Here is a 12839-nt window from a genome sequence, read left to right on the forward strand (position 1 = left end):
CCCTGCCCCAGAAATGCTCCATAGACTCAGGCAGAGGTAAGCATCTCCACATTAAAGCCAGTTCCTTACACCCCCTTGCTGCTGGGATCTTTGTGCTTCCACACGGGCTTTAAAATAGCTGCTGAAATAATTGGGCAGCTGGGTGGATGGAGAGGGACAGAGATGTTAGTTTTGTGTCTGGATGGAAAACCTCACTTTTATTTGGGCAGCACTAGCTATTAGGATAATATTAGCATGCTTTGTCATCAGGGCAAAGAAGATAAAGACTAGGAATAAAGTAGGAGTGTTTTTTTAGTCTTGTCCCTGGTGATAAAGTCTGGCTTAACGGTGATGTTTGCAGAGCTCTGACTGTGGTCAATGAGCAGGACAAGGACAGGCACACCAGAATGAGCTGGTCATCAATAACAGAATCACAGAATTATTTGGGTTGGAAGGGACCTTTGAGATATTTAATTCCACCCCCCTGCCATGGGCAGGGACACCTTCCACTAGACCAGGTTACTCAAAGCCCCATTCAACCTGTCCTTGAGTCTTTGCAGGGACAGGGCATCCACAGCACCTCTGGGTAAATGCACCCAGCAAAGTTCAGCAGCCCTGAGTCTCTCACCCTGTGCCCTGTGAAACCCACTGAAGCAGCCACTGCTGTGAGAGGCATTCCAGCTCCTTGCTGGGACAGGGTCAGCCCTGCTGGGGCCAGGAAGGGATTAGGAGCTGAGGAGAGCAGAGCTGGTGCTGTGCTCCACGCTGGGGCTGGAGGAGGTGAGGTTTCCCCGCGGTGGCCAGGAGCACCACAGGCTCTGCAGGAGCTCAGCACAGCCCTCCCCGGGCTTTGGCAGGCTCGGCTGAGCTTTAGGATGTTGACGTGGCTGCTCCAAGCTCCCCGAGGTGGCAACAACTGTGTTTCACACAGCTTCAAAGAGCCAGGTTTGATATAACAAACTCATTTTTTTTTCTGCCTACTTGAACCTGATGAACATCCTGTATGAGCAGCAGCTGCTGACAAATAGTGACAGTTTGCATGAAGAAAATGAGCATGAATGGAGCGTTAATAAAGCTCTGCTAGACTCATTTAAAGCAGGCACTTTCCCAGAGCTGACTTCAAGTCACTGGACTTGTGTAACCAAAGGAAGGGATGGAGCTGAACTTCCCTGCCTGTGATAACCCTCTCCAAAATACTTGAAGAAATAGTCTGCCTAATGATCTGCCATTATTCAGGGGCTCTTGCTACCAGTTTTCTCTGCTCTGCAGGTCAAATTCAAAAGCCTTATAACATTTTTATGGACAGAGAAGCAGAATAATATTAAGAAGGGTATTTTTTTTGCCTGGGGATGGTTTTACAGTTATGTATGGGTAGGCAAAAGCCTTGAGTAATATCACGACACCCACCATGTCCATTCACCAGTACAACTATTTACCATATTTCCTGTGTTACTCAGTCTTTTGGGGCCCAGTCAGGCTGGTTTTACCACAGGGAATAGCAATTAATGTTTCCTCCCAGGCTAAAAACTAGATTTATCTCGGTTCTTCTCCAAGTAACTACATGAAGCATTAACATCTCAGAGACTACTTGAGGATGATCAAGTATTATTTATAATGCAGTCATTTTAACAGAAACTGCAGAATTTTGGCTGTAGGAGGCTGATTTCTCAGTACTTCTGTTGTCTGAAATCTTGAGCAATGCAAAAAATCCACGACTTGTATTTGGGAACTGCTCCCAGGGCAAGAGGCTGCTCCAAGAGCAGGGGTGGAAAGGCCCAGCTCTTGACATGGCAGTTGTGAAAGAAACAGAGATGGCAGCTTCCTGCACCTTTTCCACTATCTGTCTGCAAATCCAGACAGAAAGCCTGTGGGGGGACCAGGCTGCCATTTACTTTATTTTTCAAAACACTTACTCTACTCCAGCACCTACCATACCATCTTATCCTGCACTAGATGTTAATGGATGAACTGAGCTCCTGACATGACCACAGCGTGAAAGTTTTCATGCAAGCATGAGAACAGCACACAGCAAAGGAGATGGATAGATTATATCCATCTGATATCCAACAGGTTTTCCCCAAAACAAAAGTTATTAATGATTCTGCAAATTTCCCTCAACACTAATTTCCTGTTTTATGCAATAGGTGGAGAATGTCAGTGCTTTGTTGACTTCAGGGCTCATTTTTTGTCCTTGATTCCAAGTCCATGATGGACCAGATACCTATGACATCGTTGTGATCATATACAGCCCAAGATGTTTATTTCTTGTTCCAACATGTAGCTTCTAACATTTTGCCTCCCTTGATTCTAAATCTCTCAGATGTCAAGAACCTGGAATTTCACCCAACCCAACCCATTTAGCTGGTTTGGCATTCCCTCACCCCCACACCTGTGAGGAGCAACTTCACTGGAGGAAAGAAAATTGTATTAATATGAGATCAGGATCAGATCAGCTCAAGGCAATTCCCCTGGAAAAAACCCAAACAAACAAGTAAACAACAAAAAGAAAACATTATGAAATTAGCTCTAGGATGAGCACTTGACTGGCAGAAGTCTCTGGCTACAGAAGGGTTTGGGACACGGTGCCTTCATTAGTGTGAATGATGGAATTGCAGAGAATTCCCATACAGAGCTATGAGGCCCAAGAAGGCCATTAACACAATTCCACTGCATTTTTCTTAAACCCATTAGGCTGTTCTGTTGTGAAGGCCCATTTTTTTCTCCAATTTGTAGATTCATTTCAGAGGGAGTGATTTTGCAGGAGCACCTTGTGATTAAGTTCAGTGTAACCCCAAGTCAGACTGTGGTCTCCTGAAGGAACACTTTAATTTCTCTTGCAGTCTATCCCCTCATGCTCAATCTGTTGGCAGCTCAGAGCATGCACATGTACATTTCTTATGAGATCCCTGATGACCACAGGGAAAAGGTCCTGGGAGATGCTGGAAATGCATGTGCTGTATGGAAACTATATCTTACCCAGGTGCACAGCTCTTGAGAAGCCTGAGCCTCTGAGGAGCTGAAAAACTCTCTTTCCTGTGTGGAAGGAAAAGGTTTTGCAAAGATTGTCAAATGGGAACAGAAAGGCTTAAAACATAGACAAGAAATAGGCATAAATTGCCCATCATTCCTTAGGCTGTTGGGTTTTACAGGCACATTCATGTAAAAATCAATTAAAATTCATGTTCCACAATGAAATGAAAGGGGCAATTATAAACCACCCAAATAAACCCCAACTATGAGAAGCTATCTACATAGGAAATTTGCTTTATTATTGCAGCAGAAGCAAACCATGCCAAATAAAGCTTAGCTCCTGCTGTGCTGGGTACTGCAGAGAGATTGACAGCCAAAACTTAGGACAACGGACATGTAATCTTTGTAGTCAGAGCACCACACCACATGTTTTTCTCACATGAAAATTATAGCCTCAAAATATTAAGCAACTCAGTGACACAAGACCAAAGGACCATGCTAAAATCAGAAATTAAATACGGTTGTGCGGAATTCTGATCCAGTGAAGGTGTGCAGTGGCTCAGGCACTTCACAGTGATCAGCATCTCCTGTAGCTATGATAAAAACACAAATAAAAACATGATCCTGAGACCTCCCCTCTTCCCTGTGATAACTCCTCCATGAAACCATACCTTCATCACAAGAAGAATGGGTGGTTTAGCTTTTGCAATCAGGAGCTGCTTCAGCTTCTCCCATGCACACACCTGCCTTCAATTCCTTTCTGAATGCAGCTCAGCTGTGTCTTCACTCAGGTGCACTCTGCTTGTTAGCAACAGCAGCTCCCCTGTCTGCTGCTGGCATCATCTTGCTCATTCCTTCCAGAGCAGCAACAGCTGTTTCCTCTGCATGTGTGAAAGTCTTTACACTACCCAAGAACTGCTAAATACCTCTAATTGCTCGTGTAATAATCTCCAAGTGAAGGATGTGAGCTGGATAATTCCCATCTGTAGATACAAACTCTCACCCCTCCCTCTGAGGAAGCCCCGGAGTGGCTTCTGGTGGAAAAGAGGTTGTAAGTTGTTGGAGGAGAAGATCCTCTCAGGTTGGGAGCCTGTGTCTTACTGATTTGGGGAAGAGCATGTGAAAATGGCAAATGTAGTGTGGTTTGTCAAAAATAATTCCCTTCCTATCACTGATTTGCAGCTTAATTACACATTAGCTTTTGTGTTTCATATCTCTGTGTTGCTTCTTCTTCCATGAATTTGCCCAGTAGCTTCTTCGAACCCGGGCAAATGTTTGATATCTGGAGCACCCAGTGTCAAGAAGTTCCAAAGTTTAACAGAGAAGCCTCTTTTTGTGTTAGAACCTGATATTTTTGTGTGATCATTCATTGTGCTTCTATCAGGAGGGTATCTACTTATTGTGGACTCTTTTGAGCTCAGAAGTTTCCAGCACCTCCTGATTTGTCTCTTGTAGCTCAGTAGCTGTGAAAACCAGCAAATGACAAATTCAGCTGCCCCACTTCTCTGAACTGCAGGAGGTCAGAACTAATACTGTTTATTATTTTTTTCTCCTAAAAATATTCTCCTTTTTTTAATGATTAACACACTAATACTCAGTTAAATGCTTGAAAATTTAGATAAGCCACTGTGTTATAACTCTCTAATCCTTTCCTATACTTTGCCTTCCTCTTCCAGCCTCCTGAGGGTCTTGACTTGCAGTTTGAGAAACTGCTGCACAGCATTTGAGACAGTAGGCAGTATCCTTAAATTGCCTTTTACAAGACTGAAACTTTTATTTATGATCAGTTTGTGGTTTGAGAAGGAACTGTACATCTCTTCAGCAGCTCTTTCACAGCTCATAGAGCAGCATATCAACATCAGTGAGCTAAAGTTTACTAAGCCTTAGGAGATCAGTGAGCCTTAGATGTGCTTCAAGCCTTGCCATCCCACTGAAATGTTGATGTTTCTGCATTGGAAAGAGCCAGGAAAAGCTCAGTTTCATGTTTTCCTTGTCCTTGATCTTGATCTAATACTTATCCAGGTTTCAGAGATTTGGCAAGAGGTACAGAGACTTGGGCTGCATCAGAGGACAAATCTTGGGCAGAAACTGAGCTGAGCTCTGCTTTCCTTTTCTTTGTGCTTTAAACCTAAATTTGGATGTTACTGAAGGTTAAGAAACAATTTGCAAATTGTTAACTGAGGAGTGTTGATTAATGTTTCATTTCACAGAGGAACTGGAAGCAAGGTTGTTTCCATGCACAATTTAACAAGGAGATGAAGGTGAAAGGAAACTGTACACCATCCGCCTTGGAACCTAAAATTCATAATTGCTAAGGAAAGCAGAGGAATTTTGCAGTATCACAGGGCACATTAGGATTTCTATTTTATACCTCATAACCTGGCATTTCTCTTTGGGAGTAATGACACACCTAGTACACGGCAGAAGAAATCTTTGTCAGGTAATCCAGTTTTGAAGCAGAACAAAGAGTGAGAACAGCATCAGAAGCTTGGAATAACAAAACACTCATCCCAAGGAATGCCAATGGAAACATGCTCCTTCTGCAAGTCTGCTCACTGCCATTTATTCAGCAAAGGCTGTGACTAAACAGTAGAAAGTTAAACGGCATTAAACTTTGGTAATGACAGACAGCACAGCCAGGATGTACAGGCTTGAATTCCTTTGTAGCCACATGAAGCAGGAGTAATTAGAAGTGGCTGGAGAATTGCCAGCAGTGTGTTCTCATTGAGAAATAAAATCCTATTACAATGCAAGTACTAAACTAAGTCACACAGTAATTTTAAAAGTCGTGCTGGAGAAAGGACCAAGTTCTCAGATTTTCAAAATGAACCTCAGATGGAAGAACCCTTTTTTTTTTTTTGTTCACAAATGATGTTTTGGTTTGGAATTTAAAGTTATGTACTTGAAAATGAAAAGAAATCCCAACCAACTGATGCTGTGTAATCAATCCTAAATGATATTTTTTTCTATCAAAGATTTCTCCATTTACTGAGCAGTGGAAAGGGAGGGAGTATTTTATGTGGGATGAAGATAGACATCAGCCTCTCAAAAAAGATTAATCTCTACTGTCAGTGGTAGCCAGGCCAAGGAGCATCCTCTGGCTCCAGAGAAATTCAGTGCAGAGAGTTTTGCATCTGTAACATTTAGGAAAACAACTAGGAGCAAAATGTTTGAGTCCATGCTGTGTGTCCAGGCACAGAAATCTTTGTTTGTGTTGTGAAGGGAGGTGTCTCTGGCTGTACAAGCGTGCAGTATTGGATGTGACCAGTGCCCTGTGGCCATCCATGATCAACTGCTGCAGTTCAATAATCACAGAAAACTAATTCTCTCTTGAGATGGCAGATCTTGTTGCATGGGGAATGTGCCCTGCAAGCTTTCTGGCTGCATCATCTCTGCTCAGATCTGAGCCCATCACTTCTGAGCTAATTACAGATACATTGCTCAGTGAGAAAGACCTTTAGTTGTTCAAAATACTGATGGCCACTCCAACTTATTTTCGTGATGATCAAAAATTTCTAGAAAATACAACCAGATGTCAGGCTTGTCTGTTAGAGGAAATGTATTTCAATCTTGCCGTTTTACCTAGTGCTCTGTTGCATGGAAGCACACAGCCAATAGCCACGAAAAGAAAGGGGCTGCATGCTGAGATGATTCTTCTATTCTGCAGGCAAACCAAAGTGCCAATATTCATTTAACTGACTTGGGCAAAATTTTCATTTTGTTTACAAAAGAGATTGTGACAAAACACTTGCCCTGGTTTACATATAGTGTTATGGTTTAGGCTTTAAAATGTCTTAAGAATTAGCTAAATGTAGCTACAGAGTGAGAATGATTTAATTTCAGTTAATCTGTTTAAAGTGAGAATAATTTAATTTAACTTAATTACTTTGAAGACAAGCTCTTTTCATTCTCCATCTAAAGTTAGGCAGATCCAGAGGATAAATCACCCCATCTGTTGCAAAGCATTGAAAGCAAAACTGCATAAAGGTTTCCTTTGAAAGCATAAAAATAAAGTATTTCTGTGTTTAGCCCAGTTTTTTAATAACTTTGTAAAAGCAGCACATTGAAAACAAAAATTAGTTCCAAATTATCCAGTTGATTGGAAAAGGCAGGCATTGTGGACACTGAAGCTGGAGGAGCAGCGTAGATGGTGTGTTTGTGCACACAAATGCAGCCTTGCATGCTGCCCCAGCAGGGCATTTCCTGCGATGATGCATGTGCGTGCAGCAGCACCGCCTCCATGGGATGAGCCCAGAAAACGTGCCACTCTGAAGAAAACTGAACTTTGTGCCTGTGTCCCTGTTTTTGAGCCCTCTGGAGTTTCCATCAGGTCATGCTTGCAGGATTTGATCTGCAAGCCTGGAGGCCAGAGATGCGGGTTTGGTGGAAGCCGAGATCCATGCTTAATCGGCTGAGTCAAAGAGCTGATGTTTGGGAAGGATGCCAGTTGTGACAAAACATAATGAAATGATGAGAATTGGCACCATTACAGTGCAGTGTGCTGCTTGTCCCTGACAGCAATCCTGAAAGTCATTTATACATGGAAAGTACACACAAAAGCCATAATTAGAGCATATGGCTGAGCGGTTCCGCTGGTGCAGCTCAGCCGAGCTGTAGAACTTTTCTCTTGCAGCAGAGGAATGACTGGAAGGGTCAGATCCAACCTGGAGGATTTCCACTTTTAAAATTTTTTTAGAATTTTCTCATACATCTCTATGGAAACCTGCCGTTATTGGCTTTCTGGGGGAAAAAAAAGTCTGTATCTTTGATCTTAACCACATCCCACATGGTCTATAAAACCTGGAAAGCTGCAGTACTGGGATTCAGTATCCCAGAACAGAGCAGCCATTCGTAGTATGTCTGTATTTTTAACATCCTTGTCTTGGGCAAGGTACAGCACTCCTATGACTCAAATACAACTTAGTGCAGAGGAAAATATGGTTTATCCATATATATTTGCTTAACTGACTGTGAATAAAAATATAAACAACTCAGGGAGCTAAATGGGGTGGAAAGCTCATGTGTAAAGGGAGGGTCTGGGAGTCACCCCCCCATGACATTCACTGTGTTACTCTAGGAGAAGGGCAAGTGCTGTAAAGAAAAATAATGACAACTGTTTGTTTCAGGTAAAATCTCAGCTCTGGATGCAACTCTGGGAAACATTTCTGCAGTCAGTGAGGTTATATCAGCAGAGACATGATGGAGGTGAAAGGAACTGACCCTTTGAATTTCATATCTGTTTTGCAGATCACTGAAAACAGATACAAAGCCAGTGAGAGAGCACACCACCTCAGACCTGGCTACACTGGGGTCAGGAAATAAAAAGGTATTTTGTTTGCCAGAAAGCCTCGAATTTTGTGCATATTCTGGTTTCATGGCTATGATGGTTGTGTCAACATAAGTACCCAGCCCTAGGAAATGTTTATGCTTGAATTTTTCAAGTCCTAAGTATTTTAATAAATAAATTATTTTATTCACAGGGCAATTAATTAAGGGAAGGGGTCACAAAATGTATTTCTAAAGGCTGCAAAGGATGATGGTGAATGGATTACATTGTACCTCAGTTACCCAGTAAATTTTTAGTACAGTTGGTATTGATTCACATCTTTTGGTTTCCATTTCAATGACTGAATCATGAGAATGAACTTTATTTACCTGTCCTTTATTTCCGGACCCTTTTTTATTTACCTGTCTTTTATTTCCTGACCCTCTTCATTTACCCACTCTTCTCACCATTATGCACAAGAAAAATGATTCCTTTTCAGGCAGAGAAAAATCTATTGGTGTGACATCTGGTTCCAATATTTCCAATTTCCAAGTATTGGTAACATTTATCATGAATTTTGAATTTCCTTCCAAGAACACCCAGGAACCTGTGCATTTTTTCACTGAATTCCTCCTCCTTTTTGACCAGCCATGTACAGGATGTGATTGGGGTACAAGACAGAGAAGTGTCAGCACCATTTCAAGTGAAATCTTTGCCATCAGTCTACAAAAGGCGGGCAAATGGGGTTTTATATTTCCATGACAGCAAAACTTCCAATTTATTTATTTATTTATATTTCTATAGTGTAGATCAAATTGAAGGTCTGTGCTAAACATGGGCCACCTCAGGTCTTCAGCCCTTTGGACTCTAGAGAGAGTCCCAGCTCAGAAGGTGTAGTGGAAATCTCTTGTTGAGATGTTTCATTCCTTTCAGCATTTTACAGAAGAGGCTGCTGATTTTCAACCAGTGAGCAAGCTTGGTTTGTCTGCCTGAGCAGTAGAAAAATGAGCACCAGAGACACCAGAAGGCCCCAGTGTTTATTGGTGTGGCTGGTGCCTTGATTTCTTTTGATACCTCACATGTTTTTATGGTGGTGGGCAGGGAGGGCTTCTCTCCTGCCTGGTGGGAAGTTCACCCCAAGGGAGGGAGGACGAGGAAAGTTGGATCATTCCGTGCTGCGCGAGCCCCAGCTCTTGCAAGGTGCCAAAGCAGCCATTGCTGCTCGTGAGCAGCAGAAGCAGTGCTGGGTTTATCAAATTATAGCTGGGTACAGCTCTTCAAAGTCATCCTTGTGGCACATCACAGCAACACTGTGATCAGTCATGATTTATGAGTGTCTGGCAGCTTCTCTGCCAGATGTGCGTGTCCTTTGTTTTCCGCAGGAGCTGGAAGCCGTCCATCCCGAAGCCGACCCACGCAGAGGGAGTGTGCAGAAGAGACAAGTTCTTGGAAAGGGAAGCCAGGCAGTTTGGAAATGGCAGAGCCCCTGGGCACTGCTCAGACGTCTCATCTGCCTGAATTGAGCTGCATCTGCTCTTTACGAGCTGCAGGTTTCACTGATGCGTAGACGGATGTTGTGAAAGCAGTTGTGGCTGGGATTTGCTGGGGCTTGCAGGTGGTAGTAAAGTTTTGGAGAGCTGACAGCAAGTGATGTTGTAGTTCAAAATCTTAGGGAAATAACATCAATTGTTATGGGGATATAAAATGCTTAAGATCTGGTGGAAAAGTTCCCATTTGTATCTTGGGGACAGAAATAAAATGGGATTCCTGGTAATATTTGTTGGCTGGAAGGAGACACACATGTAATTAATTCTGCATTCACTTGAAATGCTGGTGGAGGAATCCAGTCCACCTGCCTAAGGCATGTTGAGGAATAATCCTCCTACACTGGGTGAAAATGTCTCTGCATAGTTAGTGAAGCCAGTTCCCTCTCTGCTGGGCAGGCCCTCACATTGTAGAATTTCTAAGAACCTTCCTCTCTCTCCCCATAGGAGATACAAAATCACTTGCTTTAGGAAGACTGGTTCACCTGACCCCTAAAATGTACAGCTGCTAAGGGAAGCAGAACCCATTTCCCCCAAAATTTCCCCCATTCCTCTGGTTTGGGACTACTTGGGTTCCAATGACTTCAGCTAAGTTTTATCAGCCAGCCATGGAAGTGACTCTGCTGAAGGGCAGCCTAAAGCAGTGCTGCAGGAATTGGGAATCAGAGATAGTGAAGTCAGAGTGAAAAAGCTGTTGGAAGCAATCTGATCCTGAAATGAGATTTACAGACATGACTTTGTAGCCTTCTGGATCTTTTGTTTCTTTGATTTGTTGAAAAGATGATATGAACAGAAGAAAAATGTAAATGGGAGTGTACTCTGGAGAAAGCATAGCCTGGGGAGGGCGTAGAGCAGGAGGGGACATGCTTCTTTGGTGGGTATTTAAAACTCTTCAGTAGAAATCAGCAGAGAGGCGAGGAGAACCTTCCCTTCATGTTCCCAGGCTGTGAACTGATGAGAGGCTGTCACCACAGATCACCCCCTTGTTCAGGCCAGGGCCATCTCCAGGCACAAAGCCCCAGAGATCCGGGGTGTCCAGTCTCTGTGGGAGAGGCAATGTGGGTCTGACAGCTCATGCTTTGGGGGCGTTCAAGAGGGCTCAGTCTAAAGGCACAAAATAACTTATTTTAGACAATATTGGACTCTACCACACAGCTTGAAGTACTAACTGGAAATAAATGAGGTTGGAGGCAGGCCAATTCCTATCCATGGTTGGCTGTAAACCCCCTTCTAAATGCAATTCCTTGGACAGGTATGCCATAGAGGAGTCTCACCTGGAACATGTCACCATTGTGTATTTGACTTTTCTTTATATGGGGGCAAGAAATCTGGCAAGCAAATGATAGCTGGAGATGTAAATTCCCAGGAGTAGCAGGTTCCATCCATTTTACACTCAAATCACTTTAAATTCAGATTTAAAGGTGGCTAAAGGACCTTTCTTAAGAAATTTGTCATCAGCAAATAGAAAGATGACAAAATCCACAACCCCATCAGTATTTATCATTGCTGAAGTGTGAAGAATTTGCAGAATCTGTAAGGAGGATGCTGCTTACATCCCTTCCCTTGGCCAAAGAGAACTCATGTAGCAAGGATATATATTATTTATTATCTTTTAAATATTTTAGATGCAGTCTGATTGGTGGGTTAAAGGGTTTTTGCCCTGGATAATTTTAGTGTCCTCTGTCCTCATGACTGGATTTTTATTCTGTGCACTTGTAATACTACTTAAATATAGATTGTGGGAACGTAGATTTGGTGACTCAGGTTAGACCTGCAGAGAATTCAAAAATGAGAAATATTTGTGGAAAATCTGAGCCATGAAATCTCTACCTCTAACTGTGGTTCTTGTTCCATGTGTGAGGCACACAGAGGCCAGTTCCAGCCCTCCTTTCTTCCTGGGCCCATGTCTTAGAGTGATGAAGGTGAAAAGACTCAAAAAGTATTCCTTTAATGTGGTTCCCTCTCTTGCTTTATGAAAGGCCATTGCTGGATACCCAGAGGCCCCGCCTTAGGATGGATCTGTCCCTGTAAAGCCAAACACCTGAGATCCTGACAAAGATGGATGCAGAGAGATATGAGGAAAAAGAATTTCAGCCTTTGGTCCTGGAGCAGTGTTAGATAGGGCAGCCTAGGTCTGGGCTGATGGTGATTGCCCTGCCCATGCCCAGCAGCATGCACAGTATGGAAGATAGATGATGATGATGAAGATGATGGTAAAGGTCCCAGAGGACCCATCTGCTTTTGGAGAGAAATTAAGAAGTTGCAGACCTGAGACTTCCCTCAGTATTTGTGTACCCATGGGCAATCTTTGTCCTCATGTGAAAACGTGCACAGCTCATACTAAAATATAAATGTACACACAGAGCCACAGAGGGAAACCTGCTGATCTGAGCACTGCCTGTTGGTGTCAGGGACCACTTCAGTGTCTGAATTGCCATTAGCAATCAGACAATTAATTGTCTTGAAAAGGGGGCTTGAAAAGGAGCCAGGAGCCTTCCTCTGCCCTGCTGGCCATGCTGTGGCAGTGGCAGAGGTCCTGGCCAACCCCAGCAGCCCCTGGCCATGGTGTCCCTGCCCTTCCCACTGTGCAGGGCAGGGAAACGCCCCAGCAGAGCCAATGCCAAACCACTTTTTCCTGCTCCAAGGGCTGCCAGGAGGGACTTTGGGGCTGATGGGCTGTGTGAAAGGTGCTCCTGTCTGCTCCACACAAAGCCACTTATCGGAGCCAGGAGGTGGGAAGGGGGAGAGTTACTGTACAAACAGGCATTCAAGATTAATTGCTTTTCATCTCTGGAGCTGGCCTTTCAGCCTTGGGATACAATAAGGGCCTGTTCTGATTGTATCTGTTCAGGGCCTGTGTACAGCCAAGGGCTCTTTGGCAGGGGCAGGCTGAAGCTTTTTGGGAGAAATGAATCGAGCTACCAAGTGCTTTGTCCTCCTGGGGCTGGAAACTGTTACAGTGCAAATAGAAGTGATTTACCACGTGTTTACAACCACAAATGGGGTGCTTGCATCATATAATTTCTCTTCTCCTTGGAATTTGTGTTGTGAGCTCTTTCCACACCAAACTCCTGCTTGTC

General features: G+C 43.5%; 1 long non-coding RNA gene across 1 annotated transcript; it reads left to right on the top strand.

Annotated features, from left to right (window-relative positions):
- The first annotated feature begins 1094 nt into the window (after positions 1 to 1094).
- Positions 1095 to 11707, top strand: LOC146767515 (uncharacterized). Its single transcript, XR_014954652.1, has 3 exons — positions 1095 to 4030; positions 8197 to 8275; positions 9598 to 11707. It is a non-coding gene; the product is annotated as an uncharacterized LOC146767515 (long non-coding RNA).
- The last annotated feature ends 1132 nt before the right edge of the window (positions 11708 to 12839 follow it).

Source organism: Lonchura striata, chromosome 4 (assembly GCF_050655825.1).
Source record: "Lonchura striata isolate lonStrDom1 chromosome 4, ASM5065582v1, whole genome shotgun sequence".
NCBI classification, from domain to species: domain Eukaryota; kingdom Metazoa; phylum Chordata; class Aves; order Passeriformes; family Estrildidae; genus Lonchura; species Lonchura striata.